The following is a 13,133-nucleotide window of genomic DNA, read 5'->3' as shown; positions in this document are numbered from 1 at the left end:
TGAAATAAGAGCTCATTTAAAAAGAGGTATGAACTATTTCAAACTTAGCAAAACCCCCACAGAAAATAATATGTCCAACCACCATGGCCCTCCACTCGGATTTAACAGCTATTAACATTTGCCATATTTGCTTCAGGTTTTAAAGAAATAGGACAAATACCAAACCAAGCCAAACCCGATACTGTCAAGCTGATTCCAACTCATGGCGACCTCGTGTGTTACCCGGTAGAACTGTTCCACCGGGTTTTCTTGGCTGTAATCTCTCTATAGGGTCGCTATGAGTCGGAATCGACTGGGTGACAGTGGGTTTTTTTTTAATCTTTACAGAAGCAAATAATTAGGCCTTTCTTTCGTGGGATGGCTGGGTGGATTCAAACCACCATCTTTTAAAATTTACCCCTTTTTCTCTTTCTTCAAGAGGGGACCATAGTCCTGAAGTTGGTATGTATCATCCTCAGGCATTTTTAATGTATTGCTTAGTTTTTAACGTATTAGTTACGTTATACTTGAAACTTGCTACTTTTCACTCAACAAACTGTTTTTTGAGTTTTAACCATATTATTTTATATAGATCTAGTTTATCTATTTTACCTGCTTAGTATTTTCAACTGTATGAATAAGCCAGAGTTTATTTGTTCATTTCCCAGATGAGGGCACCTGAGTTGTTTCCGGAAACCCTGGTGGCGTAGTGGTTAACTGCTACGGCTGCTAGGCAAAAAGCCGACAGTTGGAATCCCTGGAAACTCTACGGGGCAGTTCTACTCTGTCCCATAGGGTCCCTATGGGTTAGGAATCGACTCGACGGCAGTGGGTTTTTTGGGTTTAAGTTATTTCCACTCTTTTTAGTTCTTGGGAGGTACCCTGACCTGTGCGCGGTAGCCTCCGGAGTGGGTAGATATCCGAGCACAGCGGTTGAGGTGCGTGTAGCTTCCAACCTTGGAAAACAAGCTACCCCCGAGATTTACTAGCATGTAAATTAAAAGAGTGATGTGAATTAACAGGTTATTTAGTTCTTACAGATAAAACCAGATATATCAAGTGGTAGATAAAAAAAAGTATAACCAAGCATAAAATGATGTTCGTTTTTTAACTACAGCATTTTTTTTTTTTTTCCTGTTTCATCTCAATTGATTTAAACAATTCGGGCTTAATAGCCTGGAGAATATGCTTTGAAATTCACTATGTTGCTAAAGAACTTCAGCCTTCATGTGGCAGTCTATTACATAGCCACTGTTCACCGCCTTTTTTTTTTTTTTCCTGCTCTCAGAATTCTGACCTCATTTGCCTTCTCAATAGAAAGACAAGTGGTGGGTGAACTCTCATGCTAATTAACAAATCTAGAGAAAAAAATATGACTAATGCTTGAACGGTTGTGGCCTCCGACCTTTATTTACCTTTATAAGGTAAAATCTGGAAAAAGGGAATCAAAAGGGCATCTTGTTGACCTTACTTAGTTTCTTACCTGAGCCTGTCAGCCCAATGTTCCATTGTGATAAAAAAAGGAATCATGGAAAATTCATTTATTCATTCAACTTATGTGGAATGACAAGCACTATGCTGGGGCTGGGTATACACTGATGTGTGAAACAGAATTTCTGCCCTCAGAGGCCTTAAAGTTAGTGTTACATCCTCATGTCTAACACTGAAAACAGTCCCAGTTGCTTCTTTTCAAGAAAGCTAGGGGAAGCTGGATATGCCCAAGAAGCATAATTAACATGACTAAGAGAATACATAAATGAAAATAACCAGAAAAGCTAAAAATTATTAAGAGTTTGTGTATCCATTAGATTGCTCTTGTATGCAAATTACAGAAAACTACTTAACTGGCTTAAACAATGAAAGGATTTATTAGCACACATAAAGAGAAGTCCAACGTAGAAGTTAATTCAGCAGCTCCGTAATGACACTGAGGGCCCAAGTTCTTCTCATCTTTCTGCTGTGTCATCTCTAGGCCAGTTTCTTCCTGGTGACATGGTGGCTGCATGCTTCCAGGTGTCACATACAGATAAGATAATGTATGATAGCAGAAGAAGCAGTGTTACTTCCTGTGTCTTTTTATCAGATGTCCCCTACATCAGCTTGTATCACAGGCTCCTTCCTAACCAATCACTGGCAAGGAGAATTAAATTTCCATAATTGGCTTAGGTTAATTTAATTCAAATCCCAAATATTCTGTACTTATAACTGAAAAAACAGTATAAACAAACCAGTATAGAGGGCAAGGATTGAGTAGAGCTTAGGGATATATAGGCACTGAAGTTAATGGGAAATTAATGGGGACATTAACGGAGAATTAAAAGGATTATACATCATGACCAAGTGGGATTTATTCCAGGAATACAAAGGTGGTTCAACATGAGAAAAGCAATCAATGTAATGTATTACATTAATAAAATGAAGGAAAAGAACCTCATGATGATCTCAATTGATGCAGAAAAAGCATTTGGTGAAATCCAACACCCTTTTGTGATAAAAAAAAATACTGAACAAGCTAGAAGTAGAAGGGAAATTGCTCAATATAATAAAGGGTATTTATGCAGAACCCATAGCTAACATCATACTCAATGGAAAAAGACAGAGCTTTCCCCTTAAGATCAGGAACAAGAAAAGAATACCCATTCTCACTACTGCTATTCAATATTGTACTGGAAGTTCTAGCCACAATAATCGGGCAAAAAAAAAAAAAAAAAAAAGTATCCAAATCAGAAAGGAAGAAGTAAAACTATTTGCAGATGAAGGAACCCTAGTGGCACAAATGACATGATCATATATATATAGAAAATCCCAAAGAATTCATAAGAAAGCTACTAGAGCTAACAAATTAATTCAGCAAATTTGCAGGGTACAAGGTCAACATGCAAAAATCAGTTGGGTTTCTATACACTAGCAATGAACAATCTGAACAGGATATTAATAAAATTCCATTTACAATTGCATGTAAAAGAACAAAATAACTAGGAATAAATTTAACCAGGGAGGTGAAAGACTTGCGCACCGAAAACTACAAAACATTGCTGAAAGAAATGAAAGAAGACCTAAATAAATGGAAAGACATACCATAGTCATGAAATGGACAACAAAATATTAAGATGTCTATACCACCCTATCTGAGGAAGAATGGGGCATTAGGATTGGAGGAAGACTCATTAACAACCTGAGCTATGCAGATGACACAACCTTGCTTGCTGAAAGTGAAGAGGACTTGAAGCATTTACTGGTGAAAATCAAAGACCACAGCGTTCAGTATGGATCACACCTCAGCATAAAGAAAAAAAAAATCCCAGCAACTGGACAAATAAGCAACATCATTATAAATGGAGAAAAGACTGAAGTTGTCAAGGATTTCATTTTACTCGAGTCCACAATCAACACCCATGGAAGCAGCAGTCAAGAAATCAAAAGATGCATTGCATTGGTCAAATCTGCTGCAAAAGATCTCTTTAAAGAGTTAAAAAGTGAAGATGTCACCTTGAAGATTAAGGTGCACCTGACCCAAGCCATGGTGTTTTCAATCTTACATGCATGCAAAAGCTGGACAGTGAATAATGAGGGTGGAAGAAGAATTGATACCTTTGAATTGTGGTGTTGGCAAGGAATACTGAATATACCATGGACTGTCAAAAGAATGAACAAATCTGTCTTGGAAGAAGTACAACCAGAATGCTCCTTAGAGGCAAGGATGGCAAGACTACATCTTATATACTTTGGACATGTTATCAGGAGGGAACTGTCCCTGGAGAAGCACATCGTGCTTGGTAAAGTAGAGGGTGAGTGAAAAAGAGGAAGACCCTCAACAAGGTGAATTGACACAATGGTTGCAATAGTTTCAAGCATAACAACGATGGTGAAGATGGCTCAGGACTGGGCAGTGTTGTGTTCTGTTGTTCATAGGGTCAGTATGTTACTGAACCCGGAAAGGTGGGTCCTTGTCCGGCGCGCTCAGACTTGCCAAATATCTGGATTCTGGTCTTTGAGAAAGAGAAAGTAACTTCATTGCAATGTGCAGAGCAAGGAGTCAGGAGGAAGTTCCTCAGACCTGGACTCCTCGAGCTGTGGGTAAAAAAAAAAAAAAGGTAGGCAGGGCTTATATGTGATTTGGGCAGCAAGATGGTGGCTGCGCAGGTGTGCTGGGGAGGGAAAATTCTAGAAGGCAACCAGGAAACAGATGACATGGTTTTTGTCCGACCTCTTGCTTTGAAATAGGGTCCGGGTGATGATTTTCGTTCTGATTCATTCCTCCTATTGCTGCATCTGAAGTCAATTAGTGGTCACAGCTGGCCCTTCTGCACATGTGGGGTGGGCCAAATCTGCTTTGGGCTAGTTTAAGGACTAATAGAAATTTATTGGCATTAGTAAGGTCAAGTTACAGCTATGGGTCGGAACCAACTCGACAGCACCTAACAACAACATACTTCAAACCAGCTAGCCTCTCTCTCTCTTTAGTTCTCTGGGACTAGGTCACAAGCTAGAAGGACTGCCTGTGCAGCCTTTCTCTAACACCCAGCCACCTAGAACTGGGTCTACACAAATTAGCTCTGTACTGCCAGCCCCTGCTGGCTCACTGCCCCTGTGGATTCATTAATTCTCTGTAACAGGTCACAAAATTTACCGAGACTGTTACCTATACTTACAGTTATCCGTTTATTATAACCAGACAGGAAACAAATGTAGAGATGCATCAGACAAGGTCTGGGAGAGTACCAGGCATGGTGGCCTCCATTGGCCCTAGGTGATGTGCATTCCCTTTCTCGTGCATGGATGTTCTCACTGATACATGCCTCAAAGGGAACGCTTCAATGTCCCCAGCCCCCTAGTCATTGGGACCTCAATGAATATGTATGACTTAGGCCTTAATGTGTAGTTATGATTGATCCTATCAATGAATATGCATGACACTTGAAATTAGTTCAGACATGGGGCCTGTGTAGTTCCTACTTGCCTCACTATTTTTAAAGACAAAGGCCACCTTAATTGCTCAGGTTATTTTCAGAAACCAGAGTCAAAAGGCCAAACCAAGTTCTTTGTCCCTCACTACTCAAAGCAATCTATAGATTTAATGCAATCCTTATCAAAATTCTAGCAACCTTTTTTGCAGAAATTGAAAGGCCATTCCTCAGATTTATTTGGAATTGCAAGGGGCCCAAAATAGCCAAAGCAGTCTTGAAAAAGATAAAGTAGGAGGACTCACATTTCTGAATTTCAAAACATACTGTAATGCTACAGCCATCAAAACAAAGTGGTATAAATAAGGATAGACATATAGACCAATGGAGTAGAATTGAGAGTCCATTCAATAGAGGGAATAAATAGTCTTTTCAATGGTGCTGATACAACTGGCTTTCTCCATGAAAAAGAATGAAGTTGAACCCACACCTCACACCATACATGAAAATTAACTCAAAATGCTTGAGTGTCTCAAATGTAAGAATTAAAACCATAAAACTCATAGAACAAAATACAGGAGTAATGTTTCAGGACCTAGTTTTCAACAATGGATTCTTAGATATGCTGCTAAAAGCACGAGCAAAAGTAGGTAAATTGGACTTCACCAAAATTTAAAAACTTTTGTGCATCAGAGGACTTTCCCAATCTACAGAATGGGAAGAAGTGTTCGGGAACCATATATCTAATAATGGTTTAATAATGATAATACATAAAGAACTTCTACAACTTAACAACAAAAAGACAAACAACCCGATCAAAGGACTTGAGTAGACGTTTCTCCAAAGAAGATAAATAAATGGCCAATAAGCACATACAAAGATGCTCAAGGTCATTATTATTGTTGTCAGGTGCTGTCCAGTTAGTTCTGACTCATAGCGACCCTTTGTGCAACAGAGCAAAACATTGCCTGGTCATGCGCCATCCTCCCAATCGATGCTATGTTTGAGCCTATTGTTGCAGCCACCGTGTCAATCCATCTCACTGAGAGTCTTTCTCTTTTTCGCTGACCCTCTCTCTACTTTACCAAGCAAGATGTCCTTCTCCAGGGAGTGGTCCCTCCTGATAACATGTCCAAAGTATGATCAATGAAGTCTCGCCATCCTCCCTTCTAAGGGGTATTCTGGCTGTACTTCTTCCAAGCAGATTGGTTCATTCTTCTAGCGTTCATGGTATATTCAATATTCTTTGCCAACATTAGAATTCAAATTCATCAATTTGTCTTCGGTCTTTCTTATTCATTGCCCATCTTTTGCATGCATATGAAAATAACATGGCTTGGGTCAGCTGCACCATAGTCCTCAAAGTGAGTGACATCTTTGCTTTTTAAGACTTTAAAGAGGTCTTTTGCAGCTGATTTGCCCAATGCAACATATGGTTTGATTTCTTGACCGCTGCTTCCATGGTTATTGATTGTGGAGCTAAGTAAAACAAAATCCTTGACAGCTTCAATCTTTTCTGTGTTTATCATGACATTGCTTATTGGTCTAGTTGTGAGGATTTTTATTTTCTTCATGTTGAGGTGAGAAGGAGTCCTGTGGCACAGTGGTTAAAGCACTTGGCTGCTAATCAAAAGGCCACTCCTCACCTGTAGGGTTGCTATGAGTTGGAATTGACTCTGCCGCAGTGGGCTTTTTTTTTTTTATGTTGAGGTATAATCCATACCAAAGGCTGTAGTCTCTGATCTTCATCAGCAAGTGCTTCAGGTCCTCTTCGCTTTCAGCAAGCAGGTTGTGTCATCTGTATATCACAGGTTGTTAATGAGTCTTCCTCTAATTCTGATGCTTCGTTCTTCATATAGTCCTGCTTCTTTAATTATTTGCTCAACATACAGATTGAATAAGTATGGTGAAAGTATACAACCCTGACACACACCTTTCCTAATTTTAAACCACACAGTATTGCCTGTTCGATCGACTGCTTCTTGGTCTATGTACAGTTTCCTCAGGAGCACAATTAAGTGTTCTGGAATTCCCATTCTCCACAATGTTACTCATAATTTGTTATGACCCACACAGAAATTAGAAAAATACAAATCAGAATCACAATGAGATACCACTTTACACCCACTAGGATGGCTATTATCAGAAAAACAGAAAATAAGAGATGTTGGTGAGAATATAAAGAAATGGAACCCTCATCCATTGCTGGTCGGAATGTAAAATGTTTCAGTCACTGTGGAAAACAATTTGACAGTTCCTCAGAAAGTTAAACATAGAATTACCATATGACCCAAGAATTCCACTCCTAGGCATTTACCCAAAAGATTTGACAGCAGGGACTCAAATAGATACTTGTACACCAATGTTCATTGCAGCATTATTCACAATAGCCGAAAGGTGTGAACAACCCAGTGTCCAACAAAAGATAAGGAATAAATAGAGTGTCATAAATTCATACAATGGAATATTATTCAGCCATAAAGAGAAATGAAGTCCTGATTATGCTACAACATTGATGAACCTTAAAAACTCTGTTGTTCTTAGGTGCCGTCGACTCGAGTCTGACTCGTAGCGACTCTATGTACAACAGAACGAAACATTGCCTGGTCCTGTGCCATCCTTGCAACTGTTGTTATGCTTCAGTGCATTTTTGCAGCCACTACGTCAATCTGCCTCATTGAGAGCCTTCCTCTTTATTGCTGACCATACTTTAAAAACATTCTGCTAAATGAAAGAAGTCAGACACAAAAGGACATATATTGTATGATCCCACTTATGTGAAATGTCTAGGATAAGCAAATATACAGAGACAAATGTTTATTAGTGGTTACCAGGGGCAGGTGGGAGTAGGACATGAGAAGTTGTTGCTTACAGATTTTCTGCTAACGGTGATGTAAAAAATTTGGAAATGGATATGATGATGGTTGAACAACATGGTGAATGCAATTAATGTCAGTGAAATGTACATGTAAAAATGGTTGAAACGTTTTGTTATATATATTTTGCCATGATTAAAAAAAAAAGTAATAATGGATGGGTGACAGGAAACTAAGCAAAGAAACAGGTTCAGAGAAGTTCATTTTTCAACTAAAACTGGAAGGAGGACAAAAATTTCCATAAAAGAATTGTGACAGGCCATTTCCCTTTGGGAAAGCTGATTGAAGAGGAAATTACAGAGAGTGCAAAATTCCTATCTCCTGCCCAGACCTCTGTCTCAAACTCCATGCTCCCGTATCTAGCACACACGACATTTCCTCTTAGATGTCTGTCATATCAAATTCAGCACATCCAAACTAGACTCTGGATATTTCCTCTGACTTGCTCCATCCATGTCTACCCCATCTCAGTGGATAACAGCTCCTCTTCTTCCAGTCCCCAGAGGCCATCTTTCACTCCTATCTTTCTCTCATATCCACGTTCAATTTGTCAGAAAATTCTATATATTCTATACTCAGAACCCAACCATTTCTCATTGCTTCACTGCTTCCACCCCAGTCTGAGCCACCATCATACTAATCCCTTGGATTACTGCAAACACCTCCTTTGGTTCCCTGCTTCTTCCCTTGTCTCTCCACTATTTTCAACACAGCAGCCAGAGTGATCCTTTAAAATCGTAAGTCAGTTCACGTCACTTCTTTGCTGAAAACCCTACAATGGATTCTCAGTTTATTCAAGAGAAAAAAACAGTCTTTCCAAATGCCTTCAGGGCCATACATGACCAGCCCACTCTCCCTGCCAACGAAACCCCCTTTCCTTCTCTGACAATCTCCCCTTCACTCCTCTACCCTAGCCTACTGGCCTCCTGGCTGCCCAAACACACCGGCCACACTCCACCCCTTAGCCTGGGCTCTCGGTATCTCTCTGCCTGGAACACCGTCTCACATCCACTTCATATCTGTGCTCAAATCCCACCTTCTTAGTGGAGTAGGATTGCCAGATAAAACACAGGGCACCAGCTGAATTTGAATTTCAGATAAACAATGCTTTAGTGCCAGCAGTTTCCAAATATTGCATGGGACACACTTATACTAAAAGAAGATCTGTTAATTGACCTGAAATTGAAATTTAACTGGGCATCCTGTTTTGTTTTTCTTTGTAAATGTAGGCAACCCTATAATGGGTTCCACCCTGACCCAAGTATACCCTGCCTCCACACATTCATTTCCCACGACTTCAGATTCCTCTCACCTGACCTATTGTTCCCCCCTTCAAAACACTCAGCTTCTAACAAACCACATAATTTATTTATATACCATGTTTATTGCTTATTATCTGCCTCCCTCCTCAGGAAAATCATTTCCATGTGGGCAGTCACAGCATAAAGAAAAAAAAAAAGCAAGATTTAATTTGTGGTGAAAGAATTTTTTTTTAATTTTTCAGCATATTTCTTTTCCGCTGTTTTGAAGAGTTGCAAGCTTTTCATGAAAATACTTAGGGCAATGTAGGAGCGTCCATCTCTCCACTCCTACCGTTCTTAAACATTTAATACATTTTGCTATTGTTATTGTTGGTTGCTTTCATGTCAGTTCCGACTTGTGGTGACCCCAAGTGTGCAGAGTAGAACTGTTCCGAAAGATTTTCAAAGCTGCGACCTTTTGGAAGCAGGCTGCCAGGCCTGTCTTCTGAGGCACCTCTGAGTGAGTTCAAACAGCCAGCCTTTCGGCTAGTTGTAGAGCACTTAACCATTTCAGCCATCCAGAGACATCTAATACATAGACACATAAACTAATTGAATTGATTTCCACTGAAGCTAAACATTTGAAGTAAACTGGAAGAATAGGAAATTCTAGTGGGGGGAAAAATGAATCACCTTAAAAAAAAAAATCAAAGCATTGTGATTGAATTTCACAATACGTCCTTTCCTTGATAGCAATCAAATACTGAAATATATATTACATTAGAAATTAATAGTTGCACTTTTTTTCCTGCAGCAGCAAAGGCCATCTGTTGAATTCAGTAGTTCAATAAAAGCTACAGAAAATGTAACCACCTTGTTTCCTTTCTTCATTTATTCATTCAATGTATTGTCATTGTATAGCTACCATGCGTGGAGTGTTGGGGAGGGGAGCCTGTGAGAGATGCCCCTGAGAAGGAAAAAGCCCGGGCCTGGTAACAACAAAAAAAAAACAAACCCATCACCATCGAGTCGATTCCATCTCATAGAGACCCTATAGGACAGGGTAGGACTGCCCCACAGGGTTTCCAAGGTGTGGCTGGTGGATTCAAACTGCTGACCTTTCCGTTAGCAGCCAAGTTCTTAACCACTGTGCCACCAGGGCTCCACAAGCCTGGCACTGCCTTGTAAACCAGCTTGAGGAGCCAGGGAATGGCCTGATCAGACTTGCATTTTAGAAAAATCACTCTGGTTTCTGGCTAGAGTGTGGGGAATATATTACTATGCTTAAGTACATTATATTTGCTTAAGACATTATTACTGTAAACAGGGTCTTGATTGTAACTCCTGGGTCTCAAAGTAAAAATTTCAGAAAAAAGCCCTTTTGAAGAAACCACTAGAGAGCTGTTTTAAATACCTTATTATGGTCTGTTTAAATGCAGTTTTTCGAGTTATTACCTGTGTAGTAAACATCTGTAACCCTAAGATGGATGCAATTTAATTCAGTTCTGTGAATTTTCACTAATAGATAAGGTTAAAAAAAAAAAGTCGAAAAGGAATAAGAGCTGACAGGAACTTATAATTGTGAGTATTTACTCAATCCTGACAAAGTATGAAGGACTTCATGGGCATCAGCTCGTTTAATCCTTACAACAAGCAAAGAGGCTATTGTATTATTTTCCCTACTTTGTAGTTAAGGGATCAGAAAGTCAGAAAAGTGAGGGCCTCTGTCCTCTGTAAGGGGCAGGTTGTTCAGCCTGTCTTCTGCAAAGCCCATGTTCTTGGCTCTACTCTAACTTGCAAATAAATTTACAATACCGCTAAGGCAGGCAGCTGAAGAATAGGGGAAAGGGTGAAATAACTTTAAATACAAACAGCATACCCAAGCCAAACAGTTGCTGTGGAGTTGATTCCAACTCATGGCAACTGCATGTGTTCCAGAGAATTTTCAAGGCTGCGACCTTGCATAAACAGATCACTAAATGAAGAGATATGGAAACGTTGTAGTACTCCTGAATACCACAAGTACAGTCATAGTTTCTATTGAACTACAGAATTCAAGAGATCGCCTTCTTGCTGAGGTACTAATATTAAAGATGAAATACTATAGAAAAGAAATCCACTTATTTACTATAACCCCTCTCACATGCCCTGCTATTTACCATTGGCCAGGGAGGCTGAATCAGCATTTAGTTCTCTGAAAGCCTGATGCTTTTTTTAGTGGATTTGGTCACCTGGTAGGCCATGCTCCTTGGTACAGAGCACAGAGGGTCCCCCAACCCAAAGGAACTTTCATCTGCATTTGTGTTTAAAACTCTGGAATACAGACTCTTTTAGGAGAGAGATTCAGTAGCTCTTATTTCACGTCTTTTCTAAGACACAGTCAATCCAGGGCCAGTTGGGGTGCAAATGGCCACCGCATGTTGAGATGTGAGGAGCACAGGAAAAATCTTCTTCCTGAAAACAGCCTCCCAACTAAGGTAGCAATCTTGGATTAATATGTGTGGTTGAGTCATTACCCAAATTACCTCACTAACTGGCTAATCAGCTCCCCAAAAAACCTAAAGGGACTGAAACATGAAACTGGAGGGTTGAGGGAGAATGCTGGACCCGGATAACCTGCCTCAGTGAGAAGGCCATGTAGCCAGGAAGGAGGTGAATTTCTTTAGGTAAGGACAGGAGCTGTATACCCAAAATACCACAGAGTGCTGCATATACAGTCGGTGCTCAATAAAAGTTTCTTGTATAAATGTTGAGGTGTTATAAGAAGTAGGTGTTGGGAGGCAGCCTCCAGAGTAATGGTAACTTAACAAGTTTTCGTTGGCTGTATCTGAACAGGCAAGAAACTTAGCTGAGCAAATCCAAAAAAACAAACCATTTGTTGTGGAGTTGATTCTGACACATGGTGACCCCGCGTGTGTCAGGATAGAACTGCACTCCAGAGGGTTTTCAAGGCTATGACCTCCCAGGAGCAGATTGCTAGGCCTATCTTCTGAGGTGTCTCTGGGGGCTTCAATCATCAACCTTTAGGTCAGTAGTTGAGAACTTAACTATTTGCACCACCCCAGGGACTCCTTTAGTTTGAGCAAGCTGGTGGCAAAGTGAAGGTTATATACCCTCTTCATGGGACATAGCGTGTGCTGTGTGTGAGCTTTTACCTTCCAAGTATGAGTGGATATTTATGTGCCTTCTTATTTATCATCAACAAAACAGCAAAGAAAGAGAAGTGGAAGAGGAGGAGAGATGCAAGACCAAAACTTAGTAATTCTCTGAGCCCCAGCCTGGCCTCTTTGAGACTTGTATGCAGCATGGCTTAGGCCAGCAGTTCAACTGTAAATTGGTACACATTGGTCCCCTGAGGTGGCCCTTATTAAGGAATACCTTTCTGCTGAAAGACTTAGAGTCTAATTGGCATTAGCTACCTGGAAATGGAAGGGAAGAGTTTTTGAAAGTTCCGATTCAATAAGCCAGCAGCTAGTACACTGGATGAGAACAGGCAGAGGAAAGAGAAGCAGGCTATTGCCTAAGCATTTAGCAGATAATTAAAGCAAAGACTGACTCGCGGCAGCAGGGCAATTTTAGCGTACCTGACACGGGGCTTGACTAGAGCTCTCTCAGTGTCTCTCCCAGTGCAGTTATGCAATTAGCTCTCAGAATATCTTACTTGGGGGAAAACACTTTTCTTCGAGCGGTTCCATTTTTCAATTACTAAAGAGCTTTGAGTTTAAAAGTTCACCAAAAAACCCATCGTGCTCCCATCTCAGACATACCCCTCATCTAATGGGTAGTAACGAGATCACTCTTGCAGACGCCAGAATCCACATAACTTAAACATCCAGCTGCTCTGTTTTACACTTGCAATAAACCTATTTGATCTTTTCTTTACTGTGGGTTTCAGGAATGTATGTGGTCTTTTCTTTGCTATAGGAACCGATTTCTTCTTTGTAGCATAGGAAGTGATTCACCTCTAGGAGGCTAATTTCTTATAGTTGAGTGCAGGATCTTAATAAATAAACCAAAAACTGAAGTGCTATTTTGAACAGCCCTCATACCAGCAGGAGGAATCAGTGAATGAAGAACCATGGAAGATTGTTCACCACATACCTACTTACTCCAAAATATTATTTCGATCAGCA

The sequence above is a fragment of the Elephas maximus genome, chromosome 10 (genome assembly GCF_024166365.1).
Source record: "Elephas maximus indicus isolate mEleMax1 chromosome 10, mEleMax1 primary haplotype, whole genome shotgun sequence".
Lineage (NCBI taxonomy): Eukaryota > Metazoa > Chordata > Mammalia > Proboscidea > Elephantidae > Elephas > Elephas maximus.
The sequence above is the reverse complement of the archived record's forward strand: the minus strand, read 5'-3'. Positions refer to the sequence as shown.